Source organism: Falco rusticolus, chromosome 1 (assembly GCF_015220075.1).
Source record: "Falco rusticolus isolate bFalRus1 chromosome 1, bFalRus1.pri, whole genome shotgun sequence".
Classification (NCBI taxonomy): Eukaryota; Metazoa; Chordata; class Aves; order Falconiformes; family Falconidae; genus Falco; species Falco rusticolus.
Genome location: NC_051187.1, coordinates 54,541,134 through 54,552,268, shown reverse-complemented (window position 1 = coordinate 54,552,268; position 11,135 = coordinate 54,541,134). Strand labels below are relative to the sequence as shown.

The following is an 11,135-nucleotide window of genomic DNA, read 5'->3' as shown; positions in this document are numbered from 1 at the left end:
AGTACCTGTCATCTACTCCTGCCTGTCAAAATCAACTGATTTTCTCCGTTGCCCTTCAACACTGTATTTCAATGGAGAAAGGTTTTTGGAGGTCCTTCCTAATACAAAAAAAAAAAAAAAAAAAAAAGTGAACCTAAGTTTGTTCCTCTGCGTAAGCAGCATCTGCTAATGCTTCTACCTCTTAGAACGTGCCTGTGGAAGAAGGCAAGAGTGTCTAGAAGGTAAACCACAAAGTCTTACCAGCCTTAGTACTGATGAAATATTTGCTAGGAAGTGTGTGATATGGAGAGGGGTGGAATGGGAGAGGCTGGTGGTATGTAGAGATAGTTGAAACAGCAGATGGCCTAAAGGAAGCTGAGAAAGCCTGTTAGCACATAAAGCAGCAGACACTTGATGATGGATTGCCATTTTGAGCTGCTAGCTTTTTCTTCCTTATTTAGCTAACTACTGTTCCAATAATGACTTATATAATAGCTCCTCTGTGAAGACATTACGTCTCCTTTAGACTGAAGGTATCTTTTTTATAGAATGAAAGTACAGACTTAAAAAATCATTAAAGTCTAGTGCAAGGAGAGGAAAAAACTGGGATGAGAGAAAGTTAACCATGCAATTTGCTTCCTTTTCCCTTAGTCAAATGAAAGTCATTCATTGCCCTATCAATGAGAAATAAGACCTAGGAGTCTAGAGAAGGCAGTCCAAAATGGCCGGGCTGCTCAGCTTGTAACATCTACAACCATGTCTGAGACAGCTTATCCCATTCCAGCTGAATACGTCTTAGACACAGGCTCTACATGACCCCTAAACTCTTCCTATCTTGCTGCTTTCTCCTTACAGCAGTAGACCTATCCATTACTTCTCATCTAACTTTGGACACGCCCCTTAGTTTACTCTTAGCCTTAGTTTCCCTACCTGCAAAATCTGTCTTACAATACTAGTTGATCTCAGGGTGGCATGTTTGGGAGATGGGAGTTCATTACAATAAATCAGGTAATATAGTAATTATCAAGAACACTCAAGGAGGAAACATCTGTTCAAAGCAGGACACAAACATCACATTTTGCCACACCAGCAGGGTGCCAGGCAGACCTCTCCATTGGGACAGTCCTGCACAATCAGCTGGTTGCAGAAGAAAGGCTCTTTTCAATATTCTCTTCGTCAGACAATATGGCTAATATAAGACAGGTCTAGCAGGTCTATGCATGACAGTCACTGCATATTTGAACAAGGGTCTGCTAAAGCATATTTCACAAAGCTGTGAAACATACGCATTGATGTGACTAGGCCTGTGCTGAGTCTTCAAGCAAGGTTTTGTCTCTTGGGTTGTGAAAGACTCTCTGGATTAGACCTGAAAAGTGTCCTTCATTATTATTACCTAACAATGGGATTCCTCCAGTACTGATGTATTTCAAGGCAAAAGTGCATGCAGCCCTTGGGATCGAGACAGTACATGTGCTGGTCTCATTTTGCTAAATACATTGCTTTAATGTTATTCTATAACAGCTATTCATTACTGCTAATGAGCATAGAAATGATGATGAAGATATAGCGCCAATTTCCTACTGCACCTGTAAAATATTAGTAATTTAAATAAGGCCATGCAAACTAAAATTACAGTATCATGCACTCTTATTGCAATATGATTGGATTGCATCTCTAAATGGTTCATCATCAATCCCTACAAAGACAAAGTGTGGGTCTAACTGTTGTCTTGAATCCAATAGCTTAGTTTTATTGCCTCAGTAGCAGCTGTCTAAGTGCCCCTTCCTCTGCCACTCAGTGATGGAATACGCCTTTTCCATGAAGCAAGTCCATCAGACTTGCCAGGATTCTGCCCCAGCTCACCACAAGGGATCTTCTCACGTTTAGAACTACACAAGTATATTTAGAGGGATATGAATGAGTAATGAAGGTGTGAGTGCCCATTATTTTCCCTTAACTGAATTAAAATTCCAAAGGCAAAAAAAAAAATGTTCAACAGTTCTCAAAATCTCTGGCCATCCATAGCCCATTACTTCCCTGAAGGAAAGACACAGCAGGATCGGAAAATCCTGAAATATAAGAATTCTTTGGAAGACTCCTAAACATATTTAAGTAGTAATGAACTCTGCATTAAGAATTTCCTGTTCTAGCTGGCCATTAACTGCCAGGAAATTCCTGGGCTGGACATCATTACTGATAAATTGTGAAAATATTTAAGAAAGAAATATGTTAGGCAATTAACTTAAAGCTTAAACTGAAAGACAAAAATATAAATGTAAATATGTTTTACCAGGACCTGGAGTTCTATTCAGTTATTAATATTTTCTTAACATGTGAAGTTTAATAATAGTAGGCAGGAGCTGATTCTCTCCAACACCCTTGGCATATAAGTGTCATAACTTTTAATTGTTGTAATTATTTTTCCAATTTCAGTACATCATTTAAAGTAAGAACAGTGCTGTCTTATGACAAAAAAACCAACCCACATATGCACACTGAAGCTGATCAAAATGAGGGTAAAAAGTGTGCTTTTTTTCTCACTTTAAGTATATTTATTTTAGTGGAAAATTCACATTTACTTTGATTCAAAATCCACTTCATATGGTGGCTAGGGATTTGTAAGCATGCATACTATGGAAACATTTCTCTGTAATTTCTGGGCCTCTCTCATCCCTGAGTTGATACAGAGTGAAAAATTGCTTCCTTTCTCTTTCATGTCAGTTGCAATGAGAAAGGTACTGCTCAGTGTGATCACACGGGAGGCACTCTAGAAAGAAGGAAAGTGCAAGGAAGTTATCGTGTATTGCACTGGATGCCTAGGTCTTCTCTGGCCATCTACCTGGGAATACAGTTCTGTCCCTTTAGTTCAGAATTTCCAGTTTTAAATGTCCTACTGTCCTGTTTAAAATAAATTTTAGATATATCTTGGTGCTTGTCAGGGATATTTTTAACAGGTGTGGTGGTTTGACCCTAGCTGGATGCCAGGTGCCCACCAAAGCTGTTCTATCACTCCCCACTCAACCAGACAGGGGAGAGAAAATTTAACAAAAAGCTTGTGCATCAAAGACAGGGACATCACTCAGTTACTGTCACAGGCAAAACAGACTTGACTTAGGAAAATTAGGTTTATTTATTACCATTCAAATCAGAGTAGAATAACGAGAACTAAAGTCATTAGTTCTCATTACAATCAAACTAACCCCCCCACACTCCCCTTCTTCCTGGGCTCAGCTTCACCCCCAAATTATCTGCCTCTTCCCTCTGAGCAGCAAAGAGGGAATGGAGAATGGGGATTCTGGTCAGATCATCACACGTCGTCTCTGCTGCTTCTTCCTCCTCAGACGGAGGGCTCTTCACACTCTTCCTCTGCTCCAGCGTGGGGTCCCTCCCATGGAAGACAGCTTTCCATGAACTTCTCCAACATGGGCTGCCATTCTTCACACACTGCTTCAGTGTGGGTCCCTCCCAAGGGGTGCAGTTCTTCAGGAACAGACTGCTCCAGTGTTGGTCCCCCAAGGGGTCACAAGTCCTGCCAGCAAAACTGCTCCAGCGCTGCCTTCCCACAGGGTCACAGCCTCCTCCAGGCATCCACCTGCTCTGGCATGGGGTTCTCAACAGGCTGCAGGTGGATACCTGCTCCATCGTTAACCTCCATGGGCTGGAGGGCATCCACCTGCCTCATCATGGTCTTCACCGCAGGCTTCAGGGGAATCTCTGCTCCGGTGCCTGGAGCACCTCCTGCCCCTCCTTCCTCACTAACCCGGATGTCCACGGAGTTGTTGCTCTCACGAATCCTCACTCCTTTCTTCCACTACAAAAGTTGTATAGATTTCCCCCCTGCCCCTTCTAAAATATGCTATCCCAGAGGTGCTACCACCATTACTGGTGGGCTCGGCCTTGGCCAGTGGTGAGTCTGTCTTAGAGCCGGCTGGCGTTTGCTCTGATGACCATGGGGGAAGCTTCCAGCAGTTTCTCACAGAAGCCATCCCTGTAGCCCCCCGGCTACCAAAACCTTGCCACATGTACCCACCGCAAGGAAAACATTGTTTAAATGAAAAGGATAGCATTTGTGTATCCTCCTTGACAGTGTAGCTTTAACTGTGCACCTTATGATTGCGTACAATTCTGAAAGATCTTTATAGTCTTATTCTTATGTATTCCTTGCCAGCTAACCTAATTTATGAACGAGTTGCTAATTTACTGCTCAAATGCCTATGAAATGCAGGTAATAAACTGCCAGAGTGATTACCACAAAATATATTTCTGCTTTGTTTTCTAAAATTAAGATTACTAATATTCTGTGAGAATAAAAAGTAATGTTATTATTTCGTTTTCAGGAGGTTTTCACAAACATTTTATGCCATGAGGAGAATAAATACACACATCTCCACTACAGCTACTGTACATATTTTATTATAATCTTCTATTGGTTTGCATTTTTCAGCCTTGGGTTTTGCAACCTGGATGACAACGGTTATGCTGATGAACTTGTTAAGCTAATTAATATATAATAAAGTAATAGCAAGGTTTATCTCTGCACTTCCACACTACTGCCCTGTAACAAGGGCTGTTTATAAATAAGCATTCATGCTGAACAAAATAGTTCTGTGCACACAAGTCATTTCAGGCAGAAAAGAAAATAATGTAGCAAGATTGATGAAAAACAAAACCACCAAAGATTTTGGTGTGAATTAAAACTTTCGTCCTGATAGGTTTTATCATTGTCCTTAAGACAAGTGTAAAACAGCACCTGATGAAAATCCACAAAAACAACAGTTTATAGAAACTTCTATAAACACTTTTCCCTCACTTCAGGGAATGGCTTCATTCAGGGACCAATGAATTTATATGTGCAATTGAGAGAAATTCTCATAAATTGAATGTTACAGTCTCCAGTGGTTACCACAGTATTCCACACATCCATCCTATTCATCAGACTGCTTAAGTGTATGCTTTAAGACAATGTTTAGGAATTATCAACATTACTGGCATGAAAATAATTGATACTTAAAATAATTTGCTAAATAAGTGTACTGCTGAATTGAGACATTTACCATATGCTAATAATATGAGCCTTTTCTAGGCAAATATCTAAGCACAGGAGTTTCACCCTGAAATTTAGTAATTTGAAGAAAATATCTTACTCTATTTATTAGTCGTTTAAATGGATGAGAGGATGTTAGTTATGTTTCATAATCATTACATGATTTTGTGAAGTGTGTCTTTTCCAGTACTAGTCATTGAATAAGTTCTCCAAATAATTTTGAAAATTTATCAAAATATATAAAAAATATCTGGACACAGTCCCAGCAGAAACTGGATCCCCTGGCCATGTCCCATACAGACTGGCCCATGTCCCAGCAGAAACTGTGTCCCCTGGCCTCTTCCCAGTACAGACTGGGCTCTGTCCCAGTACAAACTGGAACCCCTGGCCCCATCCCAGTACAAACTGGTGACTGTAGCCTAAAGCACCTGAGCCTGAGGATAGCAGGGAGTGTGCTGATGTGTGGTTTAGTGTTAGCTAGTCCTGCAAGGAGCAGGGAGCTGGACTCAATGATCCTTATGCACCCCTTCCAACTCAAGGTCTTCTATGGTTCTGTAAATGTCAATGTTATCAAGCTCACATTTTCTGGTCTGACTGAAGTCTTTGGTGACGTATTACATTTTTTTTTTCTGTTGTTAGTTGACTTACAAAAAATGTGTTTTCTGAGTCTAAGCACTTGGGGTTTGGGATTCCTTTCTTTCAAATATTTTTGGAAAATTTAAAAAAAAATACAGTGTCTATGAATATACTTTCCAGGAATTTAACAGTCTGGAAAAAGACAACTGTCAAAAGTAAGGAGCAAGGTTTGGGTTTGTTTTGTCAAATCAATAACATATTAAGTAACTTTTTAAAAAATATTTGCCTAGATTCTAGTGGCATTGTAGCATCCTCACTAAATAGAACTGAAACACTTCTGGGGTTGATTGCAAATGGGGTTTCATTATGTTCACTTGCATCATGTCTGATTTTTATTATACAGCCTACAAAATCTGTAATCCTGTTTCCATTACTGTACAACACAGGGACAACAGTGTCTTTATTTCTACAAACCTACTAATTATTAAGAGCCTTATCTTGTTTTAAAGATGGATTTAAGATGAAACTATTTTATCTAAGGCTACATGGGCCAATCTATATACAGATCTAAATCTGTGCTTTAAAAACTGGCTTTCAAATGCACTGTTGCTATGATTCTTAATGTCTACTAAATACATTATTTTTCCAACAGTTATGCCTTCTGCCAGGGTTATTTTATTTATGGATTATTTGAGGTTTTGTATTCATAGACATGTCCTAGATCACAGCAAGAGTAAATCTTAGAGGGACTGTAGGAAAATCATTGAAAATATCTCTTTATTGATTTTCCATGTTTTTGTCCACTTGATAAAGGAAGTAGATAAAATCTTTAGGAAGCAAAGAGGTGTCTACATGTAGTACAGTGATCAGAATAGTTGAAATCACAAGAAGTAAAGCAATTCCCTGAGTCAAGGGAGTATTTTATTAGAATAACACAATAAATTCTAGCAGTCGTCTGTAATGAGTTTCTAAATAAGCTTTAATATCCTCTTTAATACATCTGATTTGATAGCCAGATTCATGGCATCATTTGGATTAGCAGTTACCTGTTTCCCCTAAATTAGGAGCATTTAGGGAATGAGTTATTAAGACTGTGTGGAGCAGAAAAAACATTTTTGTGACCTTCTCTGCATTTTTATTTATTTCACAACTAATAGTAAACTGTCCCATCAAGCAGTTGTGTCCCCTGCATTGTGATTGTCCTTTCTAAATTTGTGTATGTGCAAGTGAGCCCCATCCTAGTTTCGTATGATGAGCAGATGTAAACTCTGTTTGAGATAGTTTAAAGTATCGCTATTATGGTTTCTAAATTAAAATATTTCTTATTTCTAGCAGATTAACGTCTTGCACCATTCCTGTTAGTGGAGTCCAATGTCTGAACAAAAAAAATCCAGAGAAACTACTTACCAGACATTGAAATGCAAATGGATGGAAGAAAAAGTGGATTGTAAAGCCTTCAAAGGAGCCAAGTGCATTTTTCCTAGTTTTTAAAGCAAAGTTACAAGACTTCAACCCACAAGTGCAAGTTTTCAGCATGGAAAATTAAATTTAGGCTCTTTAACCAGTCATTTTTTAAAAATATTCTCCCCATAGCCTGCTACTACTAAAAATATGTTGGATTTTATGGCCTGTTGAGTTCCAAGTTTGAGAACAGTTCAGATTCTGGGAGCCAGGGAGGTGTCCTGTTCAGGATGGACATGCTTACCTGGTCTTTGACTATCCTTATCCCAGGCATTTTAGATCAGTGTTTTACTCTGGGATCCTCTCAGCTGAATGGAGACTGGCTGGTTCTGAGAAGTGTCTTCAGAACAGGAAATGCATTACAAATAATAGTGAACCAATCTCACTCACCAAAACATTTTTGTCTTTTTTTGAAGGCAGAATTCAGGGCATCAATGAGATTTTTCAGTTTTATTTGACCAGAAGTGTGTATCATAAGGGTTATGCTGAAAACTGTCACCCCAAATGCCATTTCGCTCTTTTCAGTTCCCCTCAGTATTTATTCTTCTGCACCCATAATTTTGCGCATTCCCTCTGGGCTGTGTCTGGTGTTCATTATTTATGCATTTGTTCAGAGTCCTTGAAACTGGGACAGTACAGCTGCTGTCTTCCATTTAGATGTTTTAAGTTTGTTACCATTAACATTTCATTGTAATACAGTGTTATCAGAAAAGCAAGGATGGTCTTGTTAATTGAAACTGCATTTTGGATCACCTTAAGGTGATAACAAATGGATAAAAGCCAGGACATGTCGTGTAAAGGCTGACATACTTTACTAGGCTTCTCATATTGGGCTTAAGCTTTGTGACAGACTATGCAAGCTAACTACAGTACTGTCTCAGTTTTCAGTTCAGAATGTCTTATTCTATCAGAAAATCTATTGTGTCCTATAATTCAAAATATGATTTTGTAGTCATAGGGTTTCCCTGGAAATCTGTACTTCTTTTCTGCATTTTGGACCTTGAACTATAAGAGCTCCCTCATCTCTGCTGTAAGGCAAGTCTTCAGTCTCTTAATTCTAGAGTAGAAGCAAGCAGAATGAGCTCCTCCTTCTTACCAGGATTTCCTTTTCATTCTTCATTTTTCATTGTTTTTCTTAATCTTAAATGTGTCATCCAGACTGAAACTGAATGCTTAGCCCTTCATTTCACTACAATTATGCCATGATCTCTGCAGTTTACACTATCTCATGCACCAAGAACAACCTGGTAACCCAGCCCATTTGTAAGTTTTGTAACTGGTACTGAATGCCAGGCTGTGATGATACCTCAATGGCAGAACTCAGATGCTTTCTTTGTAAAAGGTGGGAATCCTTGGATGAACAGCTGTAGTGTAGACCCTCTTTCACTTTCTGTTGATTTTTAGAGATTTAAAAATATTTTTTTTCACTACTGTTATAATTACAACCTAAAGAACCATTCTAAACAAGAAATTTTATTTTCATATGTTGTAATGAATCCTTTGAGTCACTTCTTGGTTGACAGTAACAGAGCCCTTTAAAAAGCATATATATCACAATATCTTTGCTCGATGCGCAAGGGAGCTACAGAAACCTATTCAGTGACCTACCCAGTGAATAACAGTTCTTAGGAATGGGTCTACATACTTTATGTCTAAGACAAAATATCCAACTGAGTGAATTTTAAAAGCATGATGAGCAAGTTAATTTCTGACAGGATACAGCTAATACAACCAGGTCATAGTTTTAACTCAGTGCTGCCAGCTGTCTAACCTAGTTTCCCCTCCTGTGGTGGGATTGCTCTTGTTTTGGTTTAGGACACAAAAATGACCTTGGGTTTAGATTTTGGTAAGGAGTTACTCTGCTGACAGCACAGCCACTAACTGGCCAGTGATGCCTTTCTGGTGATCGTAGAGCCCTTCATAAACTCCCAGCCCTGCACATCTGTGGTCCCTGCGCCAGGGACAGCAATGAGAGGGGGAAAGGTAGAGGATGTAAATATTTCCATTCCTTAGCTGTGTTTTCAAATGCTTTTGAATGCAAAAGCTTAAATGAAAGAGTTAAAAATCTTTTTTTTTTTAGATAAAAATCTTAGATTTTGATAAAATTAAATTTAGTCTATAGAAAGAAAAGCAATGCCAGCCTGTGAAATTCTTACATATTATTCTGTGCTTCCTCTTTCTTTAGAACTTCCTTTCTTAGGAGGAGTTAGGAACCTTCGGGGGTCTATCAGCTGAGGTCTCTAAACAGCCTCAATTCCATCCAGATAGCCTGATTTTCACCAACCCCTGAGAAATAATTAATTGAGTTCTTTGTGAAGCCAAGAAAGTGGATAGTCTATACTGCCTTGCTTTCCAGTTCTGATGGTGGAGACCACTAGAGGTCTTTCTACAGAATCTGTTGACGTTAAAACACCCTATCATGATAGCTTTCCAAGGCAATTGTGGAATTAGTGGAAGCCCTTACAAGTGAGTTTTGGGAGTCTGTGTATTGTGTGAGGTTTCTAGGAGGTTTCAGCTTTTTATCACCTCTTAAAATAAGAGAAAAAAAGAAAAGAAGGATTTTCTTCTTTATGTTTTAGAGACAGATTGTATTTTACCCTCATTGTCTGAATGATTATGGGTGAACGGGTGTAGCAGTACTTAAGCTTACCTGAATGTATTGTTCCAAGAGGTAAACATTGGCTTATGCCAACAGCAGTCATTAGGACCATTTCACACATTTAGTGTTGCACTTTAACAAAAAGAAGTGGTAATAAGGACTGCACAACTGCATGCATTCCTGATAGAGGTCTTCATTCAGCAGCTCATAACTGCCTGTTGACTTAAATTATTCTTGCAAACTTTGAGACATTAACAGAGTGAGGGAATATCTTTTACCCTCCTTTCCCACTTTTGATTTCTCTTGAGTGGGTTTGTTTGCTGTTTCCCAGTCCTTCCTTGGCACTTAAACCCTGGAAGCATAGTACTTTATGTTTTCTAGCTATGCTTTAAAATTTAGATAAGAATTGGGGATTTTATTCATATTTGTAAGTTGAACCCACATGTATAGCTGTTTCCAGCTCTAGACATGCAATATTCAAGAATTCAGCAAAATTATTGTTTTTAAAAGGAAAGTCCTCTTTTAAAACTCCATGAATAATTAGTTCTTGGACTCATACTTCATATATCCACCACATTTCATTATCATGCAACAACTTTTCATGCCCTGGCAATAGAAAAGCTTTCACTACAGTGGCACCATTATACAGTGTTAGCATTTCAAGAAATGTAATATTAGAAAAATGTACATTCACAGAGTGTATTACAAAAAGTTTGTTAACACCCATGAAAATGAGGAAATTCAAAGTTAAGGCCAAGTTTAGAGATTTCTGGAATAAGCATAACTACAGGGAAACCACTGCATTGTTTTGGTACTTCCAGCTGTTCCAAGTCAGTCTTATGATATACTCTATTTCTAATCTTGACATTTTAACTAAGCCCATTCCTCTTTTTAGAAATAATAGTCTATCCAAAATAACTGCTGACAACAATTTTTTACTTTGATCAACTAGTATATGAGGCCACATTCACATTTTCACTCCCCTCACCCTAAGTTTTCCAGGAAAAAAAGTATTGGAAAAGTATTCCTTTATAAGGCAGGCTGTTCTTTCACTTGAGAATCCATGTGCATGCATTTAAGCTATGCCTTTTAATACAAAGCAGGTGAAAGTAAAATATAAAATAAACAATGCCACAAAAATGACCAACCGACAAAGCCCTCTAAGTGTCTTATAAAAATAATCTTAAACTATGGCTATTTGTTTCTGTTCAGTCAGTGTGTATAACACAAATTTTCAGTTACATCGTAGACCTGACCTTGATTCCATCCTGTATTTGAAGCTCCCTTTGGAGTAAACTGCATATACAAAACACAGAGCACATAAAAACTTGAGTCCACAAAAATTTGTGGCATTAAATAATAATAGTCAGAAACCTGCTTCACTACATCTAATATTTTATCTTCCATACCTGGTCAACTTGATAATCACTGTCAGTTACCAGTTCCACCTTTTATTTCACTAGAAATATTTTATTT

At 38.3% G+C, this 11,135-nt stretch overlaps 1 long non-coding RNA gene across 2 annotated transcripts; it reads right to left on the bottom strand.

The window, feature by feature from the left end:
• Positions 1–3,542: 3,542 nt before the first annotated feature.
• Positions 3,543–5,709, bottom strand: LOC119148391. Of its 2 annotated transcripts, XR_005104378.1 has the most exons (4): positions 5,700–5,709; positions 5,452–5,457; positions 3,653–3,734; positions 3,543–3,554 (listed from the first exon to the last, which is right to left on the bottom strand). It is a non-coding gene; the product is annotated as an uncharacterized LOC119148391 (long non-coding RNA). The 2 variants fall into 2 exon arrangements; XR_005104375.1 differs by lacking the exon at positions 3,543–3,554 and having other exon boundaries at positions 3,585–3,734.
• Positions 5,710–11,135: the final 5,426 nt, after the last annotated feature.